Source organism: Gopherus flavomarginatus, chromosome 9 (genome assembly GCF_025201925.1).
Source record: "Gopherus flavomarginatus isolate rGopFla2 chromosome 9, rGopFla2.mat.asm, whole genome shotgun sequence".
In the NCBI taxonomy this organism is placed as follows: Eukaryota; Metazoa; Chordata; order Testudines; family Testudinidae; genus Gopherus; species Gopherus flavomarginatus.
In genome coordinates, this window is record NC_066625.1 from 70374862 (window position 1) to 70397377 (window position 22516).

Consider the following 22516-nt stretch of genomic DNA (forward strand, 5'->3'; position numbering starts at 1 on the left):
ATGCCTCACGGAGTAGCTAAGGGCAGGGGTGAAAGTAACTTAAAGGACTTACTGGTATGCTGGAGTCCTGAGCGGGCAGGGCCTCAACTGGAAGAGATGGGGCCTTTCAAGATTTAAAGGCCCTGGGGCTCCAGCTATGGCTGAGAGCCCCAGGGCCTTTAAATCACCCCAGAGCTACCAGCTGCAGAAGTGGCTGTGAGCTCAGGGGCGAATTAAAGGGCTCAGGCTGCCACAGATCTCTGGGCCCTTTAAATCACTGCCGAGCCCTGCTGCCACTACTCCAGGGCGGCACGGCTCAGGCTAGGGTAGAGGCAGCAGGGCTCTGGCTGCTGCGGGGAGCCCATGGCCCTTTAAATCCCCTCTGGAGCCCAACTCCCAGGGCTCCAGCAGCTGGTCTTGGGAGGAGATTTAAAGGGCCCAGGGCTCCCTGTAGCAGCTGGAGCCCAGTGCCCTTTAAATCACCTATGGGGAAGCTGGTCCAGTCCAGCACGCCGTACCGCCTCTTGCTGGTACACTGTACCGTACTGGCTTACTTTCATCTCTGGCTAAGGAAGCTCTAAAGCACTGGGAAAGTGTGCAGGAGTTACTGCAGCTAGTGTAGCTTTCCAGGGGACGTCAGCTAAAGGTCTCGCCAAATGAGCAGCAGCTCTCCCCCAGCAACAGAGTGTCCCCTGATTCCCTTATGACTGACTGCAGGATAGGAATTATATCAGGTTTTGTAATTTCACTTTAGTTAATCTAGATTAATTTTCCTGTATGTCCCTATGTAGACAAGCCCTTAAATTCTATACAAACTGTTTTTTGTTTCACTTACAACATGTGGTAAATGGACCTAACATGGTTCAAGGATATTGGTCCAGGCTCTAACCTTGGGACTGGACAAACATAGTGGTGAGATTTTCATTGTCATTTAAAGCAGATACTTGTATTTCTCTGGATTCTGATTAGCTGATGTTCCTCTAAATTATACCACAGATTGTAAATCACATCTGAAGATCCCTGTGTAAGAACCTAGCAGCCTTGAAGATCTCTTCCCTCTTTGATCCAATGAGACTATTTTGGTCCTGCTTTGAGTAGGGGGTTGGACTAAAAAAAAATTTTTTTTATATTTTAGGGATGAGGGATAGCTCAGTGGTTTGAGCATTGGCCTGCTGAACCCAGGGTTATGAGTTCAATCCTTGAGGGGGCCACTTAGGGATTTGGGGATTGGTCCTGCTTTGAGCAGGGAGTTGGACTAGATGATCTCTTGAGGTCCCTTCCAACCCTAATAATCTATGATTCTGTTATCAGCATTGACCATTGCTCGCTTTGTGTGCTAGCTCATCACTCGCTTAAATGTAAAAATGTTTGTTCCTAACAGAAACTTTGAGATCCCTTTAGATGCTTACTGCAGACAGTTTCACTACAGCCTTGTCTAAACACAAGAATGTATGGCTTTGACTGTGCTGGTATAGTGTGGATGCAGTTATAAATGTACTTATGCAGTACACTTTATTTCTCTGTGGGAAGGGAAACAAGCTATACTCGTGTCAGCACACTCATATCAGTATAACTGTGTCCTTGTTAGAGGGCGTATTGGTTAAAATAAAATCACACTCCTAACTGAAATGGTCAGACCAGTACAAAATCTCTGTAGACTAGGTCTAAGTGTCTGCATGCCTCTGTTGTGTCCAACATGAAATCTAAACTCAATTTGTCAGCGCTGTTCAATGCAGTGGCAATTCAAACTTCAATCAATCCCTTGTTTTCAGACTAGGAGTACTAGAAACAGAAAAGGCAGCAGGCAAGAGTGTGCAAAGAGAAGTAGTAAACAAATGGATATTGCTTTAGGGCCTGCCCACAAGACTTTTTCTAAGTATCAGCAAAAGGCACAAAACACATTACTTTAAAGGGTATTAAAATGGAGTACATACTGTTTAAAAAGATGCTCCACTGGCTTCCTGAATTTAAAAAAAAAAAAGAGTGCAGCTGTACATAAATCCTGTTCTGACAAAGAAGAGTTACAAGGGAGTTAGCCCAGTCAATTCCAGACTTTTATTCCCCAAAATGGGAAAGCTCCAACTTTGAATAATCATCTCTGATTCTGGATGATTGAATCCAGGCAACTTGGATTCATCATACTGTCCATACTCAGAACATATGATTGGGAATGCATTAGTAGAAGGAGAACCTTCTTCACCCTAGCAGAATCGAGGCATACAATCCCAATTTTTCTCTAAGCCACCATAGCCAATCAGATTTGGAGCCTAGTGACTGCTATAGATCTTGTAACCTCCAACTTGTACCATTCACCTGCTTCAGACTGACTCTATACCAGGATGTCCTGTAAGGATGACTCAGAGTTAGGAACAGGATAACATGTCTATGGAAGAGAACAATGGTATGTCTTACAGGAACCATAATTCAATAGATTATTTTTCCAAGAAGATCTCTGGAATTTGTCCATAAAGTCTTAAAGATAACTATCTACAAATATTTTTAATAAAATGAACAAAATAATGCACACTAATAAAACTACAAGCTGAGTACTAAATTATAATAAATCTAGGAGGATTATTCCTACTGGAAAGGTACTAAGGCAGATTCTCATCCAGATTCTACTTCACCTTAGTTACCAGACCTGTGTGAATGTCTGCCTTAAAGTAACAGAGCATTTGCTATGTAAAATAAGCATCATTTGCTTAATAGTAACAAAAGAAAAATCCTTGGGCTGTGTTGGAAGAACAGGAGGAAAGTTGACTGCACGTACGTTTTTGCTAGGGGTTTAGACAAAAGGTGTTGAGCATAATACAAATACATAGATAGCAATGCCTCTGACCCTAAGTAACATAAATAACATCATACAGTGAAAGCCTTTAGAGGATGAATGTTCCTGAGGATAATCTGATTTTTACGCTTGCTCATTGGATATATTACAAAACATGTCATGACAAGAGGAACATCCTGATACTGGAGACAAATCTCGGTCATCAAAGAGTCCCTATTAACAGTTAGCACTAGGTGTAAATGCTGGTGGTATGGAAATTCACTCTCAATGCAGCCTTTTACTGCAGGAAGATGACATGAAAATGATTCTGAAAAACCACTGAACCGCTATAATAATTTGTCTCCAATAGGCCATTCCATCACTGTGACAAGGCATGTGTATAGCAGAGGATATTCTCACTGGTCCTCGGTGTTCCACTTACACCGATGTACCTTTCAATACATCCCCATTATGTTGTCAAACAAGTACCTTGGCTCGGGATTGTAGATTTTCCCATTTGGTGAAAAAAAACACATGGCTGGCTGTGTATTGGCAGGAAAAAATCCTCCTTTCTGAACTCTGTAACCGAATGGCACAAGTAACGGCAGCTGAGCAAGGCCCAAAGAAGCTGTCCCCATCAGGCCTTAATTCAGCCATGTACTTGAGCGCACATGTACTATGACTACTCATGTGCTTAAAGTTATTGTACGTGCTTAAATACCTTGCTGGATTGGGGCCTTAGTGCATCGTGAAAAAACTATCAGCCAATATAAGACTCATTGAAGTCAGTGAGGAAAGGGGCTTTTCATTGACTTCAATGGGAGCTGAATCAGGCTCTAGGTTAGTATTCAAACTGAAAGGGAGAAGTGTAGCAGCACAGTCACCACACAATCACAATCCCACTGCTGCTTCAGATGCCACCAAAACTATTGTCCTGACACCTCAGGGCACATAGGCAATAGGACAAAAAGAAATATGAATCCTCGCCTGCTAAAACAGTAATACTCCATCCTGTAGTGTAGATGGTCACTCAGCACTATCTGACTCTAGTTTGCTGTTTCCAAATCTCTAGCATGGATTTTGGAGAGTGTCTGCTGCACTCTGACCACATAGTATTTAGAGGCTGTTCTACTCTCCTTCCAGGGCAGTATAGGGGTGTGGAAGTCTCAAGGTGAAGCAGGAATGTTGCCAAAGGAGGCTGAGGCCCTCCAGACTTCTCCATGGTGCTTGGACTTTCATCCACTCTTATGGGAGCTTGTTCTGACATTCTTGTAACGACTTGTGCAAAGTTTACCCCTCTTATTGCATATAATGAATTGCAAACTCCTTGCTTCTTAGCAGCTTAGTTATCCCATCCTTGCTTGGACAAAGCTCTCACTGAGTTGGTTGGGAGTTCTGCCTGACTGAGGGTGGTAGGATCTTCCTATTCAGCATTCTCTCTTCTAACAGGGCATGTGGAAATTGTCAGCTGAGTCCAGCCCTCTGTCTCCCTGTTTGGCACCCACCCTCCATAGGGGAAACCTATATTAATTCCCAGCTCAGAGATGGGACTTTAACCATTGCCTGGACAGACACCTCATGGGAGCTGTGCGCCCCTTCACAGATTGATCTGGTCCTTGATTTTCAAAAAACAATCTCAATTCTGGCAATCTGTTTGAGTCTCTCAACTTGCAGCTCCATCCATGTGAGATTTATCAATGGAAATAGAACTATTATCATCTCATGCATTGTGGGCAGTGGAAAGTGGACTGTTGTCCGAGAAGCTGAAATGAAATGTCTTTGTGGTATCGCAGCATCTAAGCCTCCATGCACAGACCAGGACACCACTCTGCCAGATGCTGTACAAACACTGAACTAAAAGATGGCCCTGGTCTCGAAGAGTTTACAATCTAAGTAGATTCTGTTATCGTAGGCTTAGAAAGGAATAAGTTTGTCATGTGTTAATGCATCTCCACATACCAGAAATAATCTTGAGCACTTCCTAAGAGTTTGCACAAGACTTGGAAAATAATGGCCTAATATTTAGGCCACGGATATTAAGATCAGTGCATGTGTTTTATTGCTATATAAGGTATAAACCATTAGTGTCATGTTTAAATAAACTCTGCCAGCTAATAAACAAGCCGAATGTTCTTAAACCTCACTAAATGATTTCACGTTTGCTAATGAAACTTCCCAACACTACTTCGGCAATAACAGAAAATCTGCAGTCTGCCCACAGTGACACAGCACAACTTAAAATATTTAACAAGAAAGGTTAATGGACCATGTTCGCGTCTGGAGAAGGAGGTCTCTGTTTATCCTCTTTCTGGTCGTATTTATCACTAATTTGAGTTGCTAATTTTCTGTCATTGAATCCTACACTGTACTGCATTTGAAGCTTCACTTGGTGAAGTACTGGGAAGAACTTAAACCAAGCTGATCTTAATGGCATTACACTTGTTGCCAAATTCAAGTGCTGGCCAGCTTTATTCCCCCCCACCCCAAGTCTATTCAGATAGTTTCTTTTGAAGTGATCTGTTTCCCCTCCTTTGGGCCTAACACTGCAAAATGCTGAGGGCCTCCTTGGAGGTGCTGGCTGTTCAGGCTGCCATTTCTATTGGGGTGAGCTCAGGGTTCCTAGCACATCCTCAGCATCATGCAGCATAGAGTCCTTTGTGGTTGCTTGTCTGTCTCTTTGAAAGTTTATTTTAGAAATAACATGTTCCCATCAGCCAGCTGCCTGTCTGTATTCCTTTTGAGCTCAAAGGCTGAAGATAATTTACTATTAACTACTTTTCAATGTCCTTTCCCCAGGCTTTAAATACTGTAATGCTTGCTGTGAAAACAAATGTCCGAGCTTTCCAAGCTGCTTGATCCTTCCAGCATATTTAATAGCCACGCTTCCTATGTGAGAGAGAGGAATGATGAAGCCATTTCTTACAGCACGTGGACTCCCCAAACAAGTCTCTTAGAGCAGCTTCATACTACACGCAATAAGCTGCAGCGGCACTGGTGCAGTTGTGATGCTGTAGCTACTTCGCTTAAGGATGTTACTTCGCTGGTGGGAGTTTCTCCTGTCGGAGTAGCTGATTCAGCTCTGCAAGAGGCAGTAGCTATGGGAGGAGCCCTCCTGTCGGCACATCACTGTCTGCACCTGGGGTTAGATCGGGTGTGGATTTTTCCCACCCCTCAGCAACTCAGTTATACCAATGTAAGTTTATCGTGTGTAGATCTGGCCTTTGGGCAGCCCAGTGAAGCTAGCATGGTATTATGTCAGTTGGCATGTATTTAACTGTAACACACAAGCAATAACTTGTGAAGAGGCCTCTGACAGTGTGTTACAGGCTAACAAGTGAGCCAGTCCTCGGGTCACTTAGGGCAGGTCTACATTACCACTTAAGTCGATCTAATTTATGTCACTCCAGGGTGCGAAAAAGACATGCCCCGAGTGATGCCAGTAACGCCGAACTAAGCGCTGTCCCCACTGGCGCTATGCCAACGGAAGGGTGTTCTCTCATCAGCATGGGGCATCTTCACCAGACATGCTACAGCATCGCAGCTGCACCCATCTAGCGCTTCTAGTGTAGAGATGCCATGAGATGCCAATTAGTTCCCCAGAGAAAGCTGGAGATAGATAATCAGGCTGGCTGGCTGGGATAAAACGTCAATTACCCAAGGTCTGACAAAGAAGCATAGTAAAGAATCGCTGGGGAGAGAGACAGGGAGGGGAACAGGGCTAGCTGAGCCTGGTCACATGGAAGCGTCAGAGAAGGGAGCCCTCTGTTCCCCTCAGGCCTCAAGGAGCAGGCCAAAAACACTAGCTAATGTAAATAGATTGTTGCATGGGGATTGTTGTGGTAATGGTGGAGGAACTTAAAAAGATGTTATGAATGCACAACCAGTGGAATCTGCACATTTTCTGTGAAGAAGACAAGAGTGAAGACATGCCCTATTAAAGGGGTGCATCACACAAGGACATGAGATCAGAGAATGCCAAAAACCTCTCCCCGTCTATGTTAAGAGGATGCCTGGAAATCAGAGAAGCACTTTAGGACTTGTCGTTTTCATTCTAAAAAACTCAGAGCTTAACTAATGGCTACTGAAGTCAAAAGGATAATTAGTGAGCTAGCCTTCCCAAGGCTTCATTCCAACACCCATGCCTGGAGCCGATTATGCTAAAGCCTCTCTGCTGTGGCTTCCTCCCCTTCCCCCCCCCAATCTCAGGGCTCCAGTAAATTATACACAGACTCTAAATCAATTTTCAATTAATCTCTCAAGATCATCTGCTAGCTCCTTCTCTAACTGGCAACATTAATGCTAGAAACACACAAGTGATTCAGAGAGCTGAATGCAGGAATTTATACTAGGGCAATGCTGAACTTTTCCCCCTTTCTTAATCCAGGCAGCTACACTAATTATGAATTTTTTTTATACTTTCGTCAAAGATGAACTCGGAAATCTGGTTACCTGTGCAATGGATTTGGGCTAGGAAATACTGAAATTGCTCAGTGCTATATTCTCAGGACAGAACAAACCCTAGGAAGACAATATGCCACACTTTTTACCATTCAGTATCTAATAAATAAACGTATGCCTCTGAATGTGTCTGTGATACACTTGTAACTATACTGTCTAATGCTGTTTAACCATGTGCTTATGACTTGTTTTATGTTTACCTATAAATGACCTTTAGTTGTATTGCTTGCTTTATCTGCAACGATAAAAGAATCAATGAAAATATACATTGAGAGAGAGATCCCATATTTACCCTCTAAACCCCTTTTGTTCTAAAGTCATTTTATAAGCACTTATAATCAGCTCATATTGCAATGTCCTGGGCATTTTCTCAGAGAAACTAAAGAATAAAATGCTAAAGGAAGAACGTTTTGCCTCTGATTTTATTTACAAAGTTCACTGTATCTCCAAGCACTAGCCTTTCCTGCCAGAGAAACTGCATCTAAAGTAGTAAAGCAGTTTAATGTTAAGTAGAGTCAAACGGATTTAGGACATGATCCAACTCCAGTAGAAGGTAATGGGAGCCTTTTTTTACTTCAGTTCTTCACAGAGGGATGAATTTTTCAGTGTTAGTAAAGGCAGCAGAATCTGGCCCTATATAATTGTGATGTTACGCATGACAATAAGGAGGCTGCTTCTCCAGAATATGCTCCCCTTGCCTCCTACTCCTCCTTTAGGTTTGATTCCAAGAGTTTCTCAAATGAGACTGAATTGACCTCTACCAGATGCTCTTCCATACCTCTTTTAGATGGATTGATATTTAAAGGGGAGTGTAATCTGAGTGTAATCTACTATACATTTTAAGAGAGACATGTTACAGTTATTCTTTTCTCAGACTATATGGTCATTGAGTATGACGTTTGACATTCTTTTTCCAATTTCTCACAAGCCACTATCCTTAAGCACACACAGTCCAGGGGACACTGCCTGAAGCAATGGCTTGAATTCAGGAAGGATGACTTTGTGGTATTCAGGATCTAATCTTCAAGGCTGGATCAGCAAGTGCAAACGGGGACTGATTGTGCTTACGTGTTACTATAGTGAATTCTCCAGCAAAGAGACAATCACTGAAGTCTTATTGTGTCTGCTCTTGCCTCTTTCCTCCTCCTCGTTTCTGTCATGAGATGATAATGACTTGTTTGGAGTAATGGAATGTAAATTACTAATGTCTGAATGTGCGTATTATGACTGACTTCTTAAAGAAAGCAATATCCTTGCTTAATTTTAAAAGCGAATGGATAGAAGGGCTAGGTCACCAGAACAGTAAATTAGAAGATCAGGTTCAGGAGTAGCATAAGGTGAGGATGGAGAGATTTGGATGTACCCATGCATTAGATGCTAAAGAATCAAATAACCCTGTAACAGCATTAGCTCATTCCACTAAGGTGTGCTGTCATGGTTTATGAAGTCTTCAGAACCCATAGATTCTCTGTAGTTGCTTGGCTATCATTCGTTTCATACAGATCAGCTGCTGTATGTGAAGTGCAGTTGGCTATAGAACTGTATACCATATTTCTCTGTATTGTGCTTCCATAAAACATACTGCATTTTCCTTATCCAGAAAACGAACACAGGAAATATTTCCTTCTGTGCATGTCTCATTAGAATAGCAGAAATGTTGAACCATTACTATCTGACATTCATTATCTAGCCAGTGGTGAAATTTGCCTTAATTTATTCTCCTGGGTGATTGTGGTAGTCTGACCCTAGTCATTCTTCATTATAACTGGAAAACCTACATCTAAAATAGGGCTGTACTGTATTTCGTGGGGCGGTGGGGTTAGGAAATGATCGCCAGCAAGCAGCGATTGACCTGACATCTGCTGACTTGTTCTTCCTTTGCTGTTTTATAGGCAGTTGGCATTCCAACAGCAGAGGTATTTCCTGTTTGAGTGCTCTGTAAAGGGAATGAACACATTTAATTTCCCCCAGCTACAAAGATGCAAGAAAACAAGGCACAACACTCCCCATATTTCCCCTCCAAAAAATAACCTTTGCAATTCTCTTCATATCTCCCATCACATGGTCATACAAGTACTTCTGCCTTCAATGTTTCAGCAACTGCTGCTTCTCTTTTCCCTGTCAGGGCACTGGAAGCAGTGATGCAGTGTTAAAATCTTTGTCTCATTTCTAGTGGACAATCCACACTTCTACAACTGGAACTCTTCCTGGCACAGGATTGAGTGGGATACTCTCGCACTCCTAGAGACCACGGACGAGGCCATGTGGCATGGCAAAGTTCGCTCTACCACTGTTTGGACTGTCCGTTTTGTGGAAAAGCATGGGGCAATAACAAGATTGTCAATAAAGCACCTTTCATGAGCACTGAATTCACTGAAAAGAATAGAAAAGACCTGGTTCCTTCTAATCACACACCCCTCTGCTCCCTCCAGACAAAACCGAGCAATGGCACAAATACAATTAATGGAGTCTCTGGTGCCTCAAGAGTTAACATATTAAAATAAATGGCATATTATGCTACGGTATTAATACATAAATTGTACAGCGGCATACAGCAGATTTATAGATGCAACATTCACCCTGGGGATAACCAGGAAGTAAGACAAATACAGAACTGTTGTCACTCCCCTTCACAATCACATCTTTCTCATGTGATATACAGGGAATGCTGTGTGGTAAGCTGTTTTGTAATCACAGGCATTCCCCAAAGCATCTATACGTGCTAATCACTAGTTGCAGGTGTTTTGTTTTTTGTTTTGTTTTAGCCACAGCTTGCATTGATCCCTGTTGCATAGTTTAGGTTTGGTCAGGGGAGGGGAAATGCTTAGCAAAACTTTATGGTACTAGAAATGTTTGTTTGTGTGGAATCATAAGAATGTTCAGTGGAAACAGTTTGCTTTGATTTAAACATTTCCTTGTAGAATTTGCAACATTGCAGTATTTTGTTAATGCACGAAATCCAGAAAGTGAAATGAGCTAGTCTGTTTGACTGAGAGATGTGCCAAAAGTGAACTGGACTGTGTGAGTGGTGAGGAGAATTAAGTACTAATGTCACTAAAGTGCTAATAAGTGCTAGGAGTTAGTATCACAGATGACAACACCTGCATTTAAAAAAAATATTTCCCCTCTAACAGCTACCATAAGGGACCTATTCTGCTCTGTCACTCCTGTCCAACCCCACTGAGTTAAAGAGAGAATGAATGAACGGCCATTTCCTTCTCCAGGGCCAGAGAATAGGTCTCAACTCAGTGCTTTCAGCTGTACCCTGATTAGAATGGCTAGCGGCTCCGGAGACTCTCAGTTGCCAGCTCTGGTATCTGGCTTATTTTCAGCAGCATTTGTTTGTTTCCTGTTTACTTTTAGCTGCCTCTCACTCCTAATCAAAATTCACTTCTTTACTAACTAAGGGCTCCAGAGCCAAATCCTGCTTAGCTTACTCATGTGGATAGCCTTACATGATACTACTGATGTGAGTAAAATGAGCAGGATTTGGCTGGAACATGAACAAAAAGAATTCCAGGTATCTTCCCATACATCTTCCAACACTTGTCCAAAGTCTTTGTCTGCATTAAGCAACTATTATTTCCATGCAAACCTACTATAAAATATTTATATTGCAGCAGCAGCTAAAGGCCCAAAATGGGTCAGAGCACCATTATGCTAAGCACTCTGCCAGCTTAATGAAACCATAGTCCCTGGCCCAAAAGTTGCAATCTTTTCCATCTTCTTTGCCCCACAATTTTGATCCATATTAATAGACTTTAAAAAAAAATCTTTTGGAAATACAGGGCCAGATCTTCATATGATGTAAACTGGTATAAAGCTGTACAGATTTACACCAACTGAGAATCTGTTCCATGCTGGGAACCAATTATAACAATGCAAATCTCTGTTTAAATGGACTGAAGGAGAGCAATTGACACTGCAGACATAAAAGAATTGCTTGTACTACTGAGCATATATCATGGTCATGTCTTCAGATTCAGTCTTGGAAGATGCAAGTTCATGATTTACGGCTATGGTTTGCCACCATTTTTATACAGCTCTCCCCACTCATTTCAACTGTGAGTTCTATATAAAATTAATGGCATGATATGGCCCACGGTGACCGTTGCTTCAGGGCTGTATTAGTCTCCAAAATGTATTTTGTTACATGACTTCAGTGGAATACAAAATATTTCTAAGTCACAAAAGGCGTACGCTACTATCACCATAATATGGGTTAAATTCAGCCTTCTCTGAGGAGGAAATGCTATTTGCCACCAAATCGGCAGGATTATTTGATTGAGAGAAACTTCTGCTTTTGAGGAAATTTATGGATTGAACCAGACCCTTCGTAAATATATAAAGATTTGGGTTGACTTCAGCCAATTACTGAAGAAGCTAGCCAAGTGATAATGTTCACTGAGAGTACAGGCTGGCATTACCTCTAACTTCTCTGTATGGCTGTGTTCTGTCTGCCTTTCATACGGTCTCTATGACTGAAGCTTTACAACAAAAGCCTAGCACTTTTCTTTTGGATCCTTTCATGTTGTTGGAGTTAACAGGAGTCTTCATGTAGCTATTCACTATGTGAAGTGGGTCCCGCTTTCTTTTTAGTTTTATTGATCTATAAAATTTAGGATTCAAAGTTGCTCACTTATGTGTTTTGTCGGTTTGATAATGAAAATGTACAAGAAACTTATCTTAGAGGCTACCTCAATGTTCTTGGTAAAGTCTGGAGTGAGAAAAGCATTCCATTGGCAGTGGAGCTAAGATTGGAGTTTGGGTTAAACTACTTACTTTATTGCATACACTGGGTGAAATTCACACCTGTACAGAACCCCAACACAATACCTGTGCACACTGCTTGTGTGATACAAAGGCCTGTGCTGGCTGTGTGCACACAGATGAATTCACCCCTTCACCACAGTTATTAGCTCTCTTATCCCAGGTACCACATTAGGGAAATATTGGATCTAGGTTTACAAAGTCCCAGCCTTGGAGGATATGGTCACAGCATTGTGGGCATGTGTAATAATGGATCTGGGCACATCTGGAGTAACACCACAGAAGTAAATGGATTTACTTTGGATAGACACTGGCATCACAGAGGAGAATTTTGCCCAGTGTCTGGCTGGCTGTGGGGGAGAAGGGTGAAGTTTAAAAGAAAAGAGAAGTGGGAAGAAAGTGGTGAATAACAGACTAGATTGCTTGAAGATGAGTTCTGTATCTCTCCAGGTACTGCCCTTCCATCATCTGGCACAGTAAATTACTCAATGTTACTGCAGAGTTACCTTTGTTCTCTACTTAAAGGCATATAACACTGTTGTGGCAAGGAAAGGCAATTTTCCTTATCCAGTGTACACAAGCTCTCTATGTTGCAGGAGTCAGTCATTTTCAAGGGATTGCCACAGGACTAACCACTGCTTTCTGGCACTCCAGAGCAGACACTTAATAGGCTCATTTGGACTATGTCTGGATTATTTTTTGGCTACATTACTGGCATTCATCTGGTTACTGAGGAACATTTACAAGGCTTAAATAGAGGTTTCTCATGCGTCAAAGCTAGCAAACTGAAATCGGATTGTGTTACTTGGAAAAACGATTTACAAAGATGGAAATTATTCTGGTCCAAGGACTACAGAAATAGAATAGCACAAGCCACTCCATAGCTGCCAGCTGAAATAGGAGCCTGTCTTGTACTGTGTGTGTTTCTGATTCCTTTCTTAGGCTGCTGTCTGAGAGTTCAAAAGAAAAATCTTGTTCAACTAAGTTTTGAGCTGCAGAGTTTCCTTTCATGTTGGAAGGGATACACTTTAGGTGCATTGCCCATGGTGCTTTCCCTCAGGTTTCCATTGAAAGCTAAAATACTGCAGCGCTTGAGAGATGAGAGAGCTGTAGGGGAATTCCGCTGGGACTGTGGGACTGCAATCCTTCTATGATGTCTAGAGGCCTGGCCCAGAGCCTCCACCACTGCTGCCCTGGACTTTATGCTGTAATAGTGACTGTCACTGCTCTCTCTCCATAGGGGAGTTTTGTTGGAACTTGTAGGAAACCTGGTAGTCGAACACATTAGTCTGTTTCCCCATCTCCCTGAAACCTCCACTATGTGCTTCCATTAAGCCCTGCTCCTCAGTAATCAGAACATGCAATCATCCTGCACAGCTTTTTCATTCACTGGCTACTGAGTGGCACTGCATCACTGTGCTAGTTTGGGGCCTTCTCTGCAGAATATATATTCAGGATTTGGTATTTAGAGATCAAAACACAGTGCTGGTTTTTATGAAGCTTACCTTACATAAGGTTCAGTACTGGAAGCATTCTGGGCATAGAACTCACATAGGAGTCAACGGGCTTGCAGGACCTTATGTGATTATGTAGGAAATACTGGACAGATGGGTACTGCAGGGACTGGATGAAATTAACGGCTGAGAATGATGTACCTTTGGTACCATGGAGATGGTAAGTGCTCAGAGTGGTAGATTACAGAGCACTTCTACAATTCCCCTATGCCTTGTATGCATAGGGTGACCAGATAGCAACTGTGAAAAAATGGGACGGGGGTGGGAGGTAATAGGCTCCTATATAAGAAAAAGTCCCTCAAAACAGGACTGTCCCTTTAAAAACAGGACATCTGGTCACACTATGTATGCGTAGATAGAAGCTGTGGCTATTCCTAGTGAGTGTGGGGAGTACAGACTACATGTCTGTAGCAGCTGACCCAAGCCATGGTATGGTAAGAGCTGTCTTCTAATAAAGAGGAGAAGGGGTGAGTGTGTCAGTGCTACAGTATAACAATTCTGGCCCCTGAATGAGGCTGAGAGTTAATCTAATGAAAGACATTGGTGAGCCACAGCGTATGGCTTAATTTATGTTGCTCATTACCTCCAACATCAGTCCCCAAAACCACAAACTCAAAATATACTAGAGGGAATTAAATCCTCATGGTGAAATGCTGCACCATATTTGAAGATTAGCAGCAAGAACCCAGGAGCCTCACAGAATGCTACAATGCCTCATTGCACTCCCGTGGCAGATCAAAGGGCAATAGCCCATTAAAACACACCTTTTTGTACCATGAAGCATTTGGCATTAAAAAACCAAACCTTCGTGATTGCACAAATTGACTCAGTGCCATGCTTCCTACAGCTCTCTTCACTGCAGGGGGCCAGGGAGCCTTCACAGAACTCTCACTACCAACTGAGAACAATAGGGAATAGTCACTTCACGCCAGAATTTAAAATCTTTATGATTTAGTCAAAACTATTCACTATGAGTGACACTCACTACACTGTGAGAAGGAGTCATGCAAAGCCCTTCATACTGCTTACGTCCCTCATAAACCCTTACCAGTTAATTGGCACTTTGGTTCTGCATCAGACCCTTCCTGAGCTCCTTGCTCAGGGATGGTTTTTCATCCCATAATATCTAATGTATTCATATCTTTATGTCCCATGCATGAAATCCATCTAAACGCAGAGAATATGAACAAGGCATTATGCATCACTTGAATTCAGTGTAAAGCCCCACCAAAGCCCAATAAAGTCAATGGGATCTTATCCATGCCCACTGCACTGGTGTGAATTTTACTTTCTTCCTGCAGCTGCATTCAGTCTTGTGCTTTAACCTTCTCTAGCCCCATGACAACCGCTGACTTGTTGGGCTTGTTTCCATAATAGCACTGATCTGCTCCTAAGCTGCAATTGCATTTCTCTTCTGGGTTGCAGCCAATCTGGTGGCCTATCTCTAATTGTTTATTTACAATACATCTAAGAGCTTTTTGACATCCCAATCAGTAGTAAAATGAAATAGTCATTGATTTCCTAGAAGATATATCAGTCTTTACATCATTATAAAGAGGAAGAAAAGTAGAGAGCTAAGAGATAATGAGTCGTAACTTCTGAGTATCTCATTCTGTCAATGGAAAAAACTCTCTCTCTCTCTCTCTCTCTCTCTCTCTCTCTCTCTCTCTCTCTATATATATACACACACAGAGATTTCTAGGGACTGGTAATTATAAACACTCAGAAAATATTAGCAAACTTTAAAAGCTTTTAGAGTATGTTGCACACAAAAATACTGAAGTTTTTGACTGTAGAAAATATCCAGCTTGATAAACCATCCTAACCCCGAATGATGGCACTGCATAAGTTAATAACCACCGCTAGGGAAATAACACCAGCTAACTTAATATAGATCTAACCCAGGCAGCACTGTTTATATTGAGTTGCCAGTCATTTCCTGAACATGACTGTCTCTATGTAGTACATAACGGAGGTGCTTATTAGATTAGTGATATGAGGGTCATACCTTCTGTCATGATTCCTTATTTGGAAAATAAAATGGAGCTAAAGCAACATTTTCCCCAGCAGATATCAAAAATAATCTTCAACTATTAGAACAGAGTTGGGTTTCAGATAACTCGTACAAGGTAGGGTTTCTCAGCTGGTGAAGTACTTAGAATAAGAACTACTTGTCCTTTTACAGATTTTTTTTTAAACAATTGGAAATTGATGTCCTAATTAAAACCGTTCCCTTCAAGCAGTATATTATGTCCTAACACCCCCAAATCCTACATCCTAGCTAGGTGTTAGCAAATCAGGGTGGATTGGGGGAGGGGACCACACACACACTTTACCCCTATCTAGCACACACACAGATGCCCAAGAAATCATACTACAGCCTGGGGCTGCATTACCTTTCCTACTGTGCCTTCCCCACCACATGAGTTCTGGGAGTTGCTGTGCCCAGAGGAGTCCTGGGAGACTGGGCACCCTTAAAAATATGACACGTTCATTCACATACTGATTCTTTGTGCAACCAGCGCTTAATGTTCTTCCAGACACAGCCCCTTCATCCCCTGACACAACCCACTCTTCTGATATCTTTTCTGTGAACAGTAGGTGGTGGTCATGTTCCTTCTGCATGCTGCAACTCCTACTATTTGCTTAGGTCCCCATTGGAATCTGAGTGGTGCTGGCTGCAGTTGAGCACTCATGGGAAAAGCCAAGAGTCCCCTTCAGTCATTCCACCAAGATGCATCCAAAGCCCTCATTCCAACACCACCGGCTCTGTCTAATCACCCTTGCTGTCTAAATAGCTCTCTTGCTGTGTTCAGAAGTCTTGAACGCAAAGCTATAAGGAAGTTACCATAACACACTATAAGGGATTGTTGTGAAGATGTCTTCAAGATTGAGCAGTTTATTACAGAAAGGGAGACGTAGCAAATGGCAACCAGGATGGAAATGAGGATCTTTGTATGAAAGTAAGAGAAACCAATATCTTTGGGGAAAGTAGGAATTACAGAGGACCTCAGTGTACTGTAGTATGTACAGATATGAAGCAAAAAACAAATAGGAAGATACAAAGCTCCGCAAGCAAATTTACAAAGACAATGGGGGGCAAGAGCATAGCTACAGAAGTGAAATGTGATTTGTTCATGAGTAAATGTATGAAATTATGCAGACAGTAATAAGAGCAAATAATGTACGTGTATGTATAGATAAAAATACATATACCAGTATTCTGAAGTGCTGTTCAGCTGGTAACTCTAAAGTAACATGCTGATGTAGGCTTCCTCATTTATTTCTGTTATTTTTTCCCTCTGTTTGCACACTAGTTTGTGCTTACCTTGTTTAGTATGACATATGGAACGCCTTCTGCTGTAGCGAGGCTTGCAAATTCCATAGCAATTCAAGTGAAAGAGTGCTAACGCTGCTTACAGATGTGCCAAAACTATGACAAAATGAAAGAGAAACAGAACTTGCAAAGATATTGATGGTTGCCAAAACCTCATAATGGAACCCATTAACTTTACCATTTATCTTTATGGGAACAGACTCGGTCTCATGTCAACTGATGTCTGGCTTAGAAGCAAATTAAACACTTCCAGCTTGTACCTTGTTTAAAAAAGGGGATCTAGATTCAATTCCCAACTCTGCCATAGTTTTCCCATGTGATCCTGGATAAATCCCTTAATTTCTCCGTGCCTCAACTTGCCATCTGTAAAGTAGGGATAATACTTCCTTTCCTTCATGCTTTGTCTAATTGGCTTTGTAAGTACTTTGAGGCAATAACTGCCTTGCTGTTTGTTTGTATAATGCCGAGCACAGTGGGGGCCCTGATGTCAGTTGGTGCCTCTGGTGGCTACTGTAATATTTCAGTGGGAGTTGCAGCTATTCCTTACCTCACAGGACCTTGCCTATGTAGCATAAGAAGTTTCTGAACTTCATAGAATATTACACTGAGAAACCGAATCCAAAGTCTTGTTTACTGAATATCCAAAACATAACTTGTGTAGTCTGAGGGCATGTCTACATCGTGTTTTAAAACCAAGAGCTTGTCTCTTTCACCAACAGAAGTAGGTCCAATACAAGATATTACCTCATCCACTTTGTCTCTCTCAAACCCAGGGACCAACACTGCTACAACACTAGAAAGGTATTGACAGACCAGTTATGAGCTTCCTATAGCATGTGGTTGTATTTGGAGTGGACTCAAATTTCTTTCCTAACGTAATATCAGATTGTCATGTGTATCTGGAAATAAAATACAAAACTCTTTCTTCTAAGCTACACTAATTCGAGAGCTTCCCAGCAAATAAGGCCAGTGGTTATTTCCATAAAAACGATAATATTGAACCTTGTGCATGTAAATGAGGGATAGCAAGTGCCTGTTAATATACTAATACAGTAGAACCTCAGTTACAAACACCTCAGGAATGGAGGTTGTTCATAACTCTGAAATGTTCTTAACTCTGAAAAAAATGTTATGGTTCTTTCAAAAGTTTACAACTGAACATTGACTTAATACAGCTTTGAAACTGTACTATATAGAAGAGAAATAAATGCTGCTGTTAACCCTCTTACTTTAAATGAAACAAGCACAAACTGTTTCCTTACCATGTCAAATTTTTTTTTAAACTTTCCCTTCATTTTTTTTTTTAGTAGTTTACATTTAACACGGTACTGTATTGTATTTGCTTTTTTGGTCTCTGCTACTGCCTGACTATATACTTCTGGTTCCAAATGAGGTGAGTGGTTGACCGGTCAGTTCATAACTCTGAGGTTCCACTGTATATTTATATACCCCAAACCTTTTTTATTCACAAATCAGTTTTAGTGGATTTTTTTCTTTTCAGGAGTGATTATCAAAAAAAGAGCAGCAGCAGCATCCTCCTTTACTTTTCAACTTCTCATCTTTCCTTCTGCTCCCTCCAAACTGTAACCCTCTTCCCTGCTGTCTTCCCCTCTTCATAGAACTGATCCCTGATTTGTAGTCCATCCACTCAAAGATAAACCATTCTGTTGGCAGACTGGTAACCCTATGTGCCAAAGGAGATGTGAGGAAAGGGAGTCAGAAAGCAGGGCTCTTTCCCCTAAAATAATACTCATTATTTTCCCCTGATCACATTGATTTCTCTCATTGTGGCTGCCAGAATTCAGACTCAAGTGGAGAACTTTCATTAGTGTTTGCAGCAGGATGGGATGTCACAGTTAGGGGCAGAACTACTCAGCATTCTCTGATTCTCCTGTAGATCCTATCCAAGTATTACACAGTACACGCAAACAAAAAATGATCATTTCAGAAAGCTGTCTTGCCACTGGACTGACCTAGCATAAATCCTCCCATTTTTTAAAATGTGCAATACAAGACAGTTAAATATAAACTTTATTCTGTTTCTTCTCTTATGAACCAAACTTCACACATGAGCTAATTAACTACATCTCAGAATGGACTGGAAATGATTACTGTACTATAAATGCTGTGGTTTCCTAGCAACCATGAGAGAGAGGTAAGTTGGAGACTGTGAAAGAGAAACCCAAATAACAGTATTTCAGACACTGAGGGGAATCTTATTCCTAGGTTTATTTGTTGGCTAGCTAGTCAATTATTTTCAGTTTCTTTCTGCTTGCCCACTTCAAAACTACATCTTAAATCTTTAGGTTGTAAGGGAGAGATTTTTCAAAGCCACAAATGGCAGTTAGGCACTTAATTCCCACAGAACTGATTAGGTACCCAAGTGCCATTTGTGGATCTGAAAATCTCCTTCTAAAATGTTGGAAAAACACAATCCTGCCTCCAGCTCCCAAAACAACATATACATATGGCACCCAATCCCCTGGACCAGGATTTTTGACCAGAAGGCTTGCCTAAATAAAGGCTGCAATTGTTTCATTGTAAAGGCATATTGCTTCAGTGCAAAGTATGCAAAGAACTCTTGAAAATCCTTTACATTTTATTAATAGTAGAAAGTTTAAATGTAATTTTAAAAAATCCTGTGGCTAACTTAGTGGACTATATTTTCTTTATTGCTCTTTTGAACTCTTGAAATACTTTGTCATTTGAAGATGCTTATAGTTAGTTACAATATTTTAATACTTTAGTAGAGGTGACACTATGTCACTGGATTCCAAAAATAAGTCATTTTTTCAAGGCAGTTTACAATAACATTCTAACGACCAAAATTTCAACAAACTCCGTCAAAGCTCACAAAATCACTTTGCACCTTGCTATGCAATTGCCACTCAGATGTGACATCACATAGTTAGAACTCTGGATTTTGTTTTTTATCTTGGAGCAGAGAAAGGCCTCTCACTTTTTTTAAAACTGTTTTTGTTTAGGGGAAAGCGATGCATGAGAGCCGCCTTAGCTATGCTGGGAACTTTTGAACCTGACAAAAAATCTCCTAAACAGCAAAGTCGAAGGCCTTTGCCTATCTCTTTTCAGTATTGAAAAAATTCCTCCATTCTTTGGCCAAGTCAAAGAACTGCTCAGCTATGGTTCATATTACTCTGTATTGCCCAAACAGCTCCCAAGAGCATTTTACAATACCCAGTGAGAAGGCAAGAGCGTCCCTATAAATGTATTCAAGTACGTAGAAACTGATTAAAAAGTCTGAGTTGAATATTAAGCATGATTAGATTTTTGTTTTGCTCCAGGCTTCTTACAGAGCAGAAATCTGTGCTATTATCGGACTGAAATATTCCTTTAATTCACTTCTCACCTTTTAATATGGTCAGAAATTCACTAACAGGTTCAGAAAACAAACCTGAATCTACTTAAAAACAAAAGAATTTTACTTAGCTATTGCATTTCTGAATCTTGTCAAAGTGGTGCCAAAAGGGGTCAGTGGGGGTCAGGGGCAGCGAGGGACGGTTCCTCTTCCTGCAGCACATTATGCACTGGCATAGCAGAGGTTAAAAATAAATGGAATTAGTTTCATTTACAAGGATGGACTGAGAAATCACCAAGCAAAATGGCTGAATTTAGCAACTTCTACAAATCTCTCTTGTCTCTTGTAACTGAATGCAGGGCTCTGGGAATCTTTAGCTAGAGACTTGGAAACACCTGAACTAATCCTATGTTTTTTTGTTTTTTTCTTTTTTTTTGAGCACACAAAACTCCCATTGACCTTAATGCTCAAATCACAGGAGGAACTTTGTTTCTAGCAAGAATAGAGGAAGCGAATGGGGCTGACCAATGTAAACAAATTTACAGGGCATAGAGAAGTGGAGTTAACTGGAATGAGTCTTCATTAGTTGAATTCTTCTTGGAGATGTATTTTAAATTCATATTGCTTTCTGCTGAGATGTTCAAGGCGTAGTGGTGGTGGTAGTTTCAAGAGGTTTTATGAACACTTAACCTCTTTAACACCTACAACTGAATTTCATCCTATTGCCAGATATGGGCTGTCAAGGCTGTGTGAGCATCAGTGCCAGTCATTTTGCGCACCAGTTTTTCCTTCATGATATGTGGGTTTAACTCCCGCTTTTTTCCAATGGTCTTGGTCTAACCTCAGGGCCGCCCAGGGGATTCAGGGGGCCTGCGGCAAAGCAATTTTGGGGGCCCCTTCCATAAAAAAATTGCAATACTATACAATGCTATATTCTCGTGGGGGCCCCTGTGGGGCCTGGTGCAAATTGCCCCACTTGCTCCGCACCCACGGGCGGCCCTGGGAAAAATAAACTTTCTGCATCTTGGCACAAACCCAGTTTTGAGAAAAAATCTTTACAAGGTATCACTGGTTCTCAGCATCAGTTAGTGCTAAAAGGCACTAAAGCTCATTAAAAGGACTGGACAAATATTTTCCATCAAAACTTTTTCTAGATCGAAAACTAGGGGTTTTTAAAAAGCAGAAAAAAATCACGGACAATGTCTGCTTTCCTTCAAAATCTGTTGAGCTTTTTTTAATTGAAAAGCTGAAATTAGTCTGCCAAAACCTGAATATAGTTTGGGGTTTCAGAAGTGTGTGGCCAAATATTTGCTGCTTGCAGTGTTGATTGTTTAAAGAAACAAAAAAAAAATTCTGCTTAAAAAAAACCCAAAACTTTTGAACCACCTCAGCTTGTGACCAAACGCCTGAGCCCATCCAGTCAGAGATTTTTCCAGGTTTCTGATACGCTGCTGGCTTCCTTGACTCATATCTGTCTCCATAACTTTGGGTTCATTTAGCTTAGAACATAACAGCCATACTGGGTCAAAGCAAATGTCCATCCAGCCCAGTATCCTGTCTACTGACAATGGCCAATCCCAAGTGCCCCGGAGGGAGTAAACCTAACAGGTAATGATCAAATGATCTCTCTCCTGCCATGTATCTCCACCCTCTGACAAACAGAGGCTAGAGACACCATTCCTTACCCATCCTGGCTAATAGCCATTAACGGACTTAACCTCCATGCATTTATCTGTTTCCTAGAGACTGGCTCCATGGGGTCCCTTGCAAACTGGAGACAGTTACTGTGGGTTTGTCTTTAGTATAGCTTATGTACATACTCCACGAACTCAGCATTTGAGCTTGTTTCAGAATCCGGGATGAGCCTATGTTGTGAAAACTGAAATGCTCAAAATAGCACATGCATGTGAATGGACACAGGGTGCTAAAATTAAATTAACCCAGGGAGGTCTCAAATTGGGGGTCAGGACCCCTCACAGGGTCACGAGGTTATTACTGGGGGTCGTGAGCTGTCAGCCTCTACCTCAAACCCTGCTTTGCCTCCAGCATTTATAATAGTGTTAAATATATAAAAAAATGTTTTAAATTTATAAGGGGGTAGGGGGGTCACACTCAGAGGTTTGCTATGTGAAAGGGGTCACTAATATAAAAGTTTGAGAACCACTGAATTAACCTCTCTGAAGCCTCAGTGAATGCAGGGGAAGGGAGGTCTCCCTTGGTAGGGTTGGGAAGGAGGAAAGTGGTGTAGGATATTGCTCTTCTCATGTGATCCCTTCCCCTGTGGCTAATTTTAAATGAAGCTACCCACCCCTAACATGAATCTCCCTCTGGCACTGAAATTAAATTTAGACTATAATTTGGCATTTGAGATGTGA

General features: G+C 41.5%; 1 protein-coding gene across 4 annotated transcripts in view; it reads right to left on the bottom strand.

The window, feature by feature from the left end:
- TNFAIP8L3 (TNF alpha induced protein 8 like 3) overlaps positions 1-22516 on the bottom strand; it is a 58511-nt gene that overhangs the window by 17413 nt on the left and 18582 nt on the right. Inside the window, exon 1 of one of the 4 annotated variants that reach the window (XM_050966932.1) lies at positions 16817-16899. The exons of the other annotated variants lie outside the window; for them this stretch is intronic. The gene's annotated coding sequence lies outside the window, so the exon portion shown is untranslated. Of the gene's footprint in view, positions 1-16816; positions 16900-22516 lie in introns of those variants that run through there. 4 annotated transcript variants of the gene reach the window in all.